This window comes from Heterocephalus glaber, unplaced genomic scaffold (genome assembly GCF_053883595.1).
Source record: "Heterocephalus glaber isolate CG9 unplaced genomic scaffold, H.glaber_assembly_v1.0 deba00001195, whole genome shotgun sequence".
NCBI classification, from domain to species: domain Eukaryota; kingdom Metazoa; phylum Chordata; class Mammalia; order Rodentia; family Bathyergidae; genus Heterocephalus; species Heterocephalus glaber.
Genome location: NW_028258212.1, coordinates 341460 through 352788, shown reverse-complemented (window position 1 = coordinate 352788; position 11329 = coordinate 341460). Strand labels below are relative to the sequence as shown.

The following is an 11329-nucleotide window of genomic DNA, read 5'->3' as shown; positions in this document are numbered from 1 at the left end:
CAGCCAGCTCTGTAGGCGACTCTTTACAATCCCACAGTAATTAGCCTAACTGCCCAAATGTACAACCTCATAAAGCGGCTGCTGAAGTTGAATGTGATTCAACCCTTAAAGGCCTATCTTCAATGCAAGGGCTCTGCAGGGAACTGGGGCCAAGAATCCCAGGGAAGTGCTGGGCCAGTCACATCTGAGCCACAGAGACTGAGACCTGTGCCTCTGGTCAGCACCTGCCTGCGGCGAGCTGATGGATGGGCATCCCTGCCCACCGTACAGCAGTGACCAGCCTGGTCAGCCAGGGCGAGAGCAGGGCTGCTTTACAGGAGCAGCAGGCACCACCACTCGGTACCCTGCGAGGGCGTGGGCCATGCTGAGGACAGAGCCAGGTGGGGGCAGCATCCCAGGGGCACAGGCAGCAGGGCGACAGCGGCTCAGGCCTCGCTGGTGTCCCCATCCGGAGCCAGTGGGTGGCCCCTGAGTTACGGAGAGGGTACCTTTCTTGCTGTGCTTTGACGTGGTTTGTCCCTGGTGCTTCCCCTCATGTGTTGGACTCCCACGCCCTCTACCAGGCACACCAGGGGTGCAGTCAGGGCGGGACATGGTCGGGCCTTAGGGATACAAGGGTTTCCGCATGTGCACGTCATGGAAACTCAGACAGATGGAGCCAGCAATGGCCTTGGGTGCCTGTGTGTCTCTGTGTGTGGGCGTGTATGTGTGCATGTGTGTGGGTGTGTGTGCACACACACAGGGGCACATATGCACACACACCCACCCCCCAGCCTTCCCTGCTCGGCCAGTGTCCTCCCCATGGCTCCTTCTCTCCCCTTTGTGCAGCTGCCCCCTGCAAATGTCCTCTGCTTGGTCTCTGCTGTGAATCCTGAGTCCTCAAAAGATACATTCCAGTTCCAGCCCCTGGCACCTGCCAGGGTGACCGTGTTTGGAGACAGGGCTTCTGCAAGTGTGATCACAGCAAGACATGGTCATGTTGGAGCAGGGTGGACCTGTGTCCCGTGTGAGTGTTGCCTCTGCAGAAAAAGAGAGACACACAAGGCGACACTGTTCTGGAGAACAAGCACCACCCTGGAGGCCATAAGGGTGGCATGAGACAGAGTCCCTGATGTTTGAAGGCCAGCCCCAGAGCTGAGGGCACGCACTGCAGCCGTGCCAGCACCAGCTTGTGGGGTGGGTGAAGAGGCCCTGGGGAGCAGGTGCAGTGTCTTCACCCCATGTGGGCCTCCCTGCTACCCCCCGCCCCGTGTTTATAGGCAATTCCTCACTAAAGCCTGCTGGAGGTCCCATCCACCCTGCTCTCGGGGACAGGACCTGGACCCATTCTTTGCTGCTATCCCCACTCATGTCTAACAGGCTCTGAGAGTTCTCCCAGAGATCGGGGTCCTCTGTGGTGATGTAATGTGGGCTGTCACTCTTCTGCCTTTGACTCCTGGTCTCCAGGCCTGGGTAGCCTGGCTCACACCCCCTCAGGCATCAGCCTCCCCTCTACAGTGGTGCCTACAGTCTCCAGACACCAACATGATCCCCCAGGAATGTTCTCCCTGGAAACTGTCCCTGACCCCGGGCCAATGAGCGAGGTCCAAGTAGACGTTGAAGGTCAGGGAACCCCATGGATTCTGCTGCCTTTCACATGACAGGAAAACTTGGGGGAATTGAGACTTTCTTCTCCCCGTGTCCTCACCTTGCAGCTCTAGGACAAACCTCTTGAGATTCATCCACAAAGGGGGAGAAGGAACCAGTGCACCCAGAATCTCTGGAGGGCCCCATGAGGAGAGGAGGACAAGGGGACAGTGGAGCCTGTGCATTCCGTATGTGCAAAAGCTGCCCATGCTTTCCCTTGGCCAGCAAAAGCCCAGGGGTGACTGGAGCAGGGACCACCCTGACCCCTGTGGGTATAGCAGCCAGGCTTGGGCCACCCCAACGGAGCCCCATCACAGCATGGGAGGGAGGTGGCTTTTGGTCTCAGGCTCCACTCGCCCCAGACACAGGGCGTGAGGTTCAGTAGTTATGGAGGTCACTGGGGCCATAGTCCTGGCCTCATTCCTGGTCCTTCATCCCTGTGTCTTGACACTGTCAGCGTGAGGCTAGCCCACATTTCCTTGGCCATCCTCTTCAGATGGCGGTAGCACACACGCGGCTTGCCACACAGCCCCTCTGCAGCATGGGGCTAAGCAGTGTCCAGTCTGTGCCTGGCACTGTGCAGCCATTCTCCCTCCAGAAGTGCCTTGCCATCCCAGCTCCAGCCCTTCGCCCAGGAGATAACAGACAACTTGGCCCAGAAACCATGGCTCAACCTTCTGCCCCGGTCTACTCAAGCCCCTGGTACGAGTGGAACCTTACACGTGTCCCTTGTTGGCTGGCTCATCACACCAAGCATCACGGTCTCAGGACACACTCACGCAGTACCAAGTGCCGTGCTAAGCATGTGCTCTACCTCTGGGCTACGCCCAGCTCTTCCTGGTGTTTTCTAGGTCCCATTTTATTGATTCTTTCATGGTTGATGGGCAGGGTCGTTTCCCTCTTGGCCTCATGCCCACTCTGCTGTGACTGCGGATGGATAAATTCTGCTCAGGACCCTGCTTTCCATTCTCTGGGCACATGGGGACTCCACTTTTCATTTTTCTGAGTAACCACCATATTGTTTTCCACACAGTCGCACCAGCTTACATTTCTGCCCGTATTTCATGGTCTTCAGTTCCTCCACATCCTTCCCAACACTCGTAAATTTTTGTTTTCATTTGTTAACAGTTGCACTGATAGGTGTGGAATGCACCTATTATAATGTGTTGCAAGGGTTCATATCTCCACGTCATCCCTTTACTGTCTGTTTCTTCGCCATCATGACGCAGCAGGTTTGTCTGAACCCTTGCCTGGCCTTAGAGGCTGCACCTGTGCCGTGGCGCCTGCAGTCTGGGCCCTCTGTAACTGTGCCCAGGTGACTCCTGGCTGAGAGCACTGCAGGCTGCCGGAGGAGGGGCTGGCCTGGTGCCACTCTCTCTGGGCTCCCTCTTAGCTCGGTCACAGTAAATGATCGATGACTCTTTTTCTGATGAATTTTACTTAATTGAATAGAGTGGCAAATCATTAATGCTCTTCTATAGCAAAGGAAGCACAAAGTGGAGAAGCTCAATTTCCTCACCAAGATCCGTTCATCAGCAGAATCATGCGGGAGTTTTCCTTCCCGTGTGGCTCTCCAGCATGGAGATTCTGCAGGCACTGCTCAGATCTGAGTCCCGAGTGACTGGTCTCTGCCTGGAGACACAGGACGGCGACAGCAGCAGCCAGGTGAGCAGCCCATGGTGTTGGAGGGAGGGATGCTCAAGGCCCACAGCAGTGCCCTGGGGAGGGTTCCAGCTCCTCATCTGGCCTGGGATTCGTGTTGGGCAGGGTTTGTTGGTTGTTGCTGTGACACTGCCCGGCTTCTCTCTCAGTGACCCAGGTCTTCAGGTGTCTTAGTTTCATTTTCCGTCACCACAGCAGCCCTGGGGCTCCTGAGCCAAGCCGCCTTTTCCCTCACTGCAGACCGCAGACTGAGTCCGCCGTCCTCCCGCTGGGAGCAGTTCTGTGCGCGCCCTCAGTGTTTCTGGGTGCAGAGGCACTGGACACTCCCACGCTGGCACTTCAGCCTGGGAGGGGAAGGCCTCCCAGGGCAAGGGGTGGGCTCCTCTGCTACTCCTAGGACCCCTGGAGCCCAACTCAGGCCAGCCCACCCACCACTCACTGTGAAGCCTTCTGGCTCTGACCCCCCATTTCCCAGCTGCAGTGTCAACCCACTGAGTGAGGGTCCTCCCGGGCCCTCTGGGTCATCTCTTTGGGCTTGGGGGACCCAAGATTTGCTGCCAATATCCAGTCATTCAGCCTGGGCTGGGCCTTATAACCCGTGGCCCATAAGACACGGACCCCCAGCACCATGCTGCCTTCGTCAGTGTCAGCTGGGACCCCATCCTCTCCTCTGGGCCTCCATCACCCAACCTGGGCTCAGGTACTGCAGGTGGGCAACCTGCTCCACCTGGGGCCTTGCTGTATCCAATCTGCTCCTGGGAGCAGCTTGTGATGTCCAGAATGGCCTGGTTGGAAGAGTGTCCTTGACCACCCTCAGCTGTCCTCTGCTCAGGCCAGCCCTGAGCCTACTGCCCAGGAGGATTAGCCTGGTGCTGCCAGAGCACACAGCTGGCTCTATCAGGGACTCGGTGTCACCGCCACTTCCTCACGTCCTTTGGGACCTGAGTCCTGACAGCCTGTAGACATCACCCAGGGATTGGAGGCCTCCTCCTGGGAGCTCAGGGGAAGGGCTCTGGTGTGTGTAGTGGGGTGTAGTCACCTTCTCTGAGCGGCAGCAATGTCTCCCAGTCCTCCTGAAGGTTCCCTGTGCACTAGGAGAGAAAGCCAGGCTTTTGAGAGTAGGACAGAGGGCTTAGTCAGTTCCTGGGTGCTCATCTTAGGCAGCAGCAGTTCGCTGTCCATGGCAGATCGTAGAATTTTATTGCAAGTCATGTAGCAGAGAGAAGGAACCTGGAATGCAAAGAGAGGAGGCTCTTCAACTTCACGGAGAGAGGATCAAAGAGACCCTGCTGCTCCCAGATCAGGCCCGGATGAGGTAGGAACCAGGTCGAGGGAAAGCAGGAAGTCTCTGCACCCTGGCATCACTGCCCACTGGTTCTCCAGTTGGAGAATAGGATCGGAGCAGGGACACAGGGAGGAGGCCATAGCCGTAGAAAGCCGGCCAAGTAATGTCCGGGCATCCCACGCCTCCAGTGCTGGCCGCCCGGTGTTCCCGCTGTCTACCACATGCCATGAGGGCCCTGTGACTTGTCGGCCAGGGTCACCCTGGACTGAGGTGACCTTGGGGACCCAAGGAGGTGCCCCCGAGCCAGAGACCACAGCAGGTTCCTTCCCAAAGACCCCGTAGAGATGGCCGTGGTGCTCACCCTTTCCCTCCCCAAGCCCTGGAGCCGGTCCTGGGGATGCAGCAGTGATGACTGGAAGCTGTCCTGACAAGGGACTCCTTGGGGTCTCTGAGGGCCCCTTACTGCCACTGGTGGGGTGCTGTTCTCCCGCTCTGCAGGCTCGGAGAGAAGTCAGAGAAATGTCCCTCAGATGGCTGTAACTCAGTCTGGCCTGGTCAGAAGCTGGTCTCTGTCCCCATTAGGCTAGGAGCCTGGGCTTGGTCCAATCACCCTCTTGCCAGCCCTGATGTCTCTGAAGAAAGCACCTCCCCAGGCCAGCTGGGCAGGGAGCTGGAGCACAATCCAGCCACGCCCGGAGTCTTCTGCGATGAGGAGTTTTATTTCCTCCTTATCACAAAACCAAAAATGTAGAGCAGGGTAATCAATATTTTTATTTCATCAATAAAAAAGAAAATCAGACTGTGTGTACTTATCAGCTGGTCCTTAGGGGGCCGGGCAGCGGGGCCCCAGAGCTCTTGGGAGGGTTGGGATGGCCCTGTGCCCTCCAGGACCTTAGGGCTAAGGCAGAGGACCTTCTGAGAACCAGGGCCCACCCAGGAGACACCACAGTCCATGGGGCAGAAAGCTGGGGCAGAGGTCCAGCCTCAGAGGACACACTTGTCAACAACACACATGGCACTGTGGTTCCCGTAGGGATTCAGGAGAAACCAGGATTAGCTGGACTGGTATGCACGCCCATAATCCCAGCACTCAGCAGGCTGAAGCAGGAGGATTGCTGTGAGTTCGAGGCCAGCCTGGGCTATATAGCAAGTTCAAGGCCAGTGTGAACTACATAGCGAGAACTCAAGAAAACAAACACAAAAAAACAAAAAACAAAACAAAACGGAAACCACAATTTCCACCGCTAAGGGAAGCACACATCTACCTAGAAACCAGCACACCTTGCAAAGCTGGGCACAGCTCCTATGAGGAACCATGAAGGAGAAGTGAGAAGCAGCCTGCCTATGTTGCCAGAACTGGGCTCAGGGCTCAATGCTCATTTGCTGCATTCCTCCCTTTTTAGTAGGGAAATACTTCCACGTGTCCAGCTTTCTGTCAAAGTGGGGAATTAGATGCAGCGCGGTTTCCTAAGCCCTGGTGGGGAGGGTCTCTTCCTGTGCGTGGCTGTCTCCTCCTCCCCAAGCCCTGGCCGCACCCAGGGTGATCAGAGGTCCTAGGCGCGCTGGGATGCTAAGCAGAGGGGTTGAGAGTCCAGGCCTGGGCCTTGGGCCTCAGGGTGGTGGGCAGTGGCTCCAGCGCAATGTGGGAGGCGGGGCCTTGACAGGCATCCAGTGCAGTCTTCCCCAGACCCGTGCAGCATGACCCATGCGTCTCCTGGCCTCAGTTTTCCTCTCCGTGCCCTGTGGGTGGTGACCTCTGCCCTTCCGGACCCTCAAGGTGAGCTAGTGCCAGGGCCTGCTTCTCTTCTCGCCCGCATCTCTAACTCCCCCCTCTGCTGTGTCTGCCCATGGTGGGTCGAGCACTAGGACTAGGGCTCAGGGAAGCCACATCCCCGGCACCGCTGCAGCCCACCCTACCCCAGGTACCCGGTAGAGGCCCTGGCCAGTGCCCTGAGCTCTGCCTGGTCTTGCTCCCCTCTCAGGCAGAGCCAGGGTTTCCACTGTTTCAGACAGGAGAGTCCCCCAACGTTTGTCATCCCTGACATTTATGGCCAGGAGATTGGGGTCATTGAGATTCCTGGGCTGAGAGACAGAGCCCCGTGGGCAGGGGGCAGTGTCCTGGGGAGTCAGGACTCGGGGAGCAGCCATCGCAGTGAAGCAGCTGTCACGGCAACAGTTTATCTCTGAGGAGGGCGCAGCTGTGGCCTCCGGTGCATGTCCTCACCAGGAATCTAGGGCAGCTTTGGCCCTGGAGAGGCGGAAAGGCCAGGGTGGTGACAGAAGGCCCTGGGGACGACACAGGGACAGTTCCTGAGCACCTGTGGTTAGCATGCCACAGGCAGGGCCAGAGCAGCCGAGGTGCATCCTCTATAGGAATGTGCTTAAACACTCACAGTTGCTAGGAGTGGTACAGGAAGTGCCTACCGGGATTTGAACATGGAATCTGTTCTCCAGGAAAAAGGCAAGTTACAAATTTGTCGTACATGGTACAATGATAGTTTTTAGAAGAAAGCATTTTTCTATAACTAAAGGTATGGGGCTGGAAGGCCATGCTGATTGTGGATGCGCACACTTGTCCGCCCACACACACTTGTCTGTCTACACACACATGCATGGTGCCTCTCAGCACTGGGCTGTGGTGTTGGGCAGTTCATTTATCCACCCTGGCCCTGTGAGAGAGCAGGAGCAGCACCAAGTGTGCAGGGAACACAGGATGGACTGTGGCTCCAGTGTTGAAAGCCCAAGTTTCTAAGTGGAGGCTCAGGCGCTGTCCTCAGGTTCCCACCAGGAAGGAAGGCTACTCACGCCTGCCCCCAGAGGGCTCACTTCAGGTCACCTTGCACCCTGGCCATCACCCAGCCCCTCCTTGCCCCTCACAGTCATCACACTGGGTCTTGCTCAAGCCGTCATGTACACTCCCACAATGGAATATCTAGTAGGACCCAGCAGCAGGTATGCCTCCTGCGTGGAGCCTCTCTGTTCCCTCCCACAGACCTTGTGTGATTTCCTCAACACACACAGTGCAGGCCTTGGAAGGAGGCCCTGGCCAGCTGTCAATACATGTGGCCTCTCATCCATGGACCCCTCACACTGCAGATCCAGAGGCCTGCCCTCCTCGATGCTTGTGGAAGGGTTGCTTGGCAGGCGGGATCAGCCTGTGACTGACCTCAGGTCAGCAGTGGTATGCCAGCCACAGGACAGGCTGGTGTCCCTACCTGGGAAGCATGGCCCTTGCCTGGCCTCTACTGCGATGCCAGAGAGTGGCAGGGTAGGAAGAGAGCAGGCTCTGAACATTGCCCTCCGCCTGCTGAATGCCTTCATGGGAGAGGGGCACCATCCTGGGCTCACTGCGGAGCACCTGTTGACATTACCCAGGAGAAGCCCAGGGCTGACCCACATCTGCCAGAGAAGCCCCACCGGCAGACACCATGGCATCTCCCTGATAGGCCACAGTCCCTAGCTGAGGTCCTGAGATTTTTATCTTTTTCCTTGACCCTGAGGCTTCCTTTAGTCATCAGCTGTGTTCCTGGTTATGACTCTGAGCCTAGTCCTCAGTGAGCAAAGAGGTGAGACAGTCAGGCCCTGCCATGTGATGATGGGTATTCCCCTGGGAGTGCAGGCCTAGAGCAGACCCACCCAGTTGGGTTCTAGTGAGCTCACGCTGCCCAGAAATGAGGGAGAGGAGAAGGAGCAGCAGGGGCTCAGTCTCGGGAGTGGTTCTCATCACCATGCTGGGCCTCTGGCTGTCCAAGCGAGCGTTTCCCAAGTCCCTGAACGTGTGTGTCCCCCTGCTGACAAGTGATTGGTGAAAGCTGGGTCACTGCCTGTGTCACCAAGTCCTGCTGGTTCCAACTGCAAAACCAAATGCAGCTCCTTTTTACCCCAAGTGGGGATTCACATCACTCCAAAAGGCATGGAGATCTTCCCACCGGCAGCTCTGCAGAACATGCCAGCTGGGGTCCCCTTGTCCAGCTCAGCTGTGACACTGACTGCTTGGAGTGGCTGCAGGTCTCACACATGGGGGGCTCAGTCCCAGATCCCCACCTGAACTACAGATGCTGATCAGAAGCCCCCCAGGGTTAAACCTGCTTCTTACCCACCAGGACCCCTCCTTGAGGTGGGTTAATTTAATCACAAAGGATATTTTACAAGATCCAGGCGGCTAGGGAGAAGATGCCCAAGGTGAGGTCGGGAAGGGTTCCCAGCCCAGTAGTTCCGTGCTGGTGGAGTTGGAGTCCCTGCCCTCTTGGCTCATGGACCTGTTCTTCTCATCTTCCTGAGAGCCTCCTCTGCCGTGCAAGCTGCTCAGACCCTGTCGTATGGGATTTATGGGGGCTTTATGACATAGGCACAATTGATTGAATCATTGTTCCTAGCTCTCTAGTCTGCCTGTCTTCTGGGAGACTCACTTCAACCTAAAGCCACCTAGGGATGCCAGCCCTCAGCTACTCATTGACATACACAAAGCTACCACCTTTTATAGATTCTATGGGACTTTCAAGGGATATGCTAGGAAATGGGGATGAAGACTAAGGAACACTTCTCCATGTGACACTGGTGCTTGGGGATTCCAGGAACAGAGTGGTGGTCTGTGGGGTTCTGTCCACAGCCGGCAGTTCTTTAGACATTTCTCCCTTTATATTGGTCTTCTGGATAAAAGGGAGGGGGCCCAGGGCCCCCAAAGCTAGTGGTGATGTTCTGTTTCTTAGCCATATATGAGTTTTGGTGGTGTGTGTGGGGGTGCTATAAATGACATGAGTTACAGGACAGTTTATCTGCAAATTCCAGATTCTGGAGCAAGATGCCTTTAGAAGTCTTTGCTTTTCAAATCATTATTTTCCAATGACATCATCTTAAATTCTAGCAGTAGTCAAGGTTATTTTGTTTCTTTGGGCACTGTTAAGGCAGAACATGTTTAAATCTTGCAAAGAAATCCTTTAACCTGCCAGGAACTGGGAGAAATACATTCCTACTCTCAAGAAAACTGAAGGCAACTCTCATGGTATTTCCAGCCAAGTGAGAGGATTTGGAGTCCAGAAGTCGAAGGCCCAGTGACCTCTCCCTTCAATTATGGCTGAACCATAGAGCACCTCTGCAGAGTGGAGGAAGGTTGCCAGGCACTTGAAGGGATTCTCATGACCCCTTCCTTCACACATGTGTAGTTAGGTTCCTCAGGAGGGCAACTCTGCTCCATGCTGAAGCATTCTCCAGGGCCAAGCATCATTCCTTAGCTATCACCCCTTGCGTAACCCAAACGTGGAGTTTCCCCTACCTCATTACCATTTCAGATGGCTGTTGCATTACTTATTTTTTCAACATGTACATTTTTTTTTTTTTTCTTTTGGTACCGGGGATCGAACTCCGGTCCTTGCGCTTGCACAGCAGGCGGCAAAACCACTGAGCTAAATCCCTGGCCCAACACGTACTTTTGATTTTATAACTAAATGTGCCCTTGAGGGGTGGGGCCCAGCTGGTGGTGGATCACTGGGGCATGCCTTGGAGGACACAGAGCTCTTCCCCTGGGCACTGCTCCTGGCCCCAGGAAGTTAGCAGCTTTGTTCCACCAGATCCTTCCACCATGATGTTCCTGCCTCGGAGCCAACCAGCCATGGACTGAACCCTCAGAAATCATGAGAGAAATTTCCTGGAGACAAAGCCCAGTGGGCAGAAGGCTGTCCTAAGACAGGGCACCCACTGCTAGCAGAGAGATTGTCCCAAGATCCCTGAGAGAAAGTCTGCAATGAATGTCTACACTCTGTTCACACTTGTCGCTCCCTGGCAGATTCTCTGGGGACAGTGTGGAACCACAGACACTGGTCGCAGGTAGCACCATGGCCACCTGAGACCCTGCCATGATGGGTGAATCTCCCAGAATTCACACTATGGAAACTTAATGTACAAATTCATGTGTTGGCAGAATCTGGAGGTGGTGCTTTGGGAGGAAATGACAAGCAGATGGGGTCATGAGGTCAGGGTCCCTATGATGGCATTTGTGGGTTTGAAAGAAGGGGAAGGGACAGGAGAGCTAGCAGCTCAGCGTTATCTGTCTAGAACTCCCCTGAAACAAAGCCCCTCACTAGACACAGTCCCTAGTCTTGGACCCCAGAAGTATCAGTTAAATGAACCTTTCTTCTTCATAAATCACCTGGTGTGTGTTATTCAGTTATAGCAACAAAAAACAGCTAAGAGCCTGACCAGAAATTTGGAGGCAGTGCTGCTCAATGGGCTGGCATGGGACTGTGAAAACTGACATGTCCTGGGGTCTCCAGGCTGCACCGGGGCAGGGGAAGTGACTGGCCACTTACCTCTGTCTGACCATGAGGCCTGGCACAACCTGGGCACTGCCTTCTCGAATGCCCTCTGTGGAAAAGGGTGGAACACATATGGGCCCTGCATGCAGGAAATTCTGACCAACTCATTACAGGGATCCAGTGTGAGGCCAAGGAGTTAGGGCTCCAAAATAGCAAAAGCAAGAAAAAATAGGCAAAGAACTCAGTAGCAGTACACCACAATGAACATAGAATCTAAAATTTAGCGGAAGTCTCTAAAAAAAAAAAATCAGCAACAAGAAAACCCAACAACAAACCAGAAACAAAAAACATAATCTTGAAGGAGGCATCTGGTATGGAAGTGTGGTGATAGAATATCAGTGAAGAGAGAGAAGCAGGCAGATGCAGGCAGGGGTGTGGGTCCAAACAGACCCAGAAAAGCATGACATGGATCACAGGCAGCAAGAAGCAGTGGGCTTGGAGAAAG

At 55.2% G+C, this 11329-nt stretch overlaps 1 long non-coding RNA gene across 1 annotated transcript; it reads right to left on the bottom strand.

The window, feature by feature from the left end:
* Positions 1 to 388: 388 nt before the first annotated feature.
* LOC147828230 (uncharacterized) lies at positions 389 to 5069 on the bottom strand. Its single transcript, XR_015451131.1, has 3 exons — positions 4935 to 5069; positions 4328 to 4518; positions 389 to 3258 (listed from the first exon to the last, which is right to left on the bottom strand). It is a non-coding gene; the product is annotated as an uncharacterized LOC147828230 (long non-coding RNA).
* Positions 5070 to 11329: the final 6260 nt, after the last annotated feature.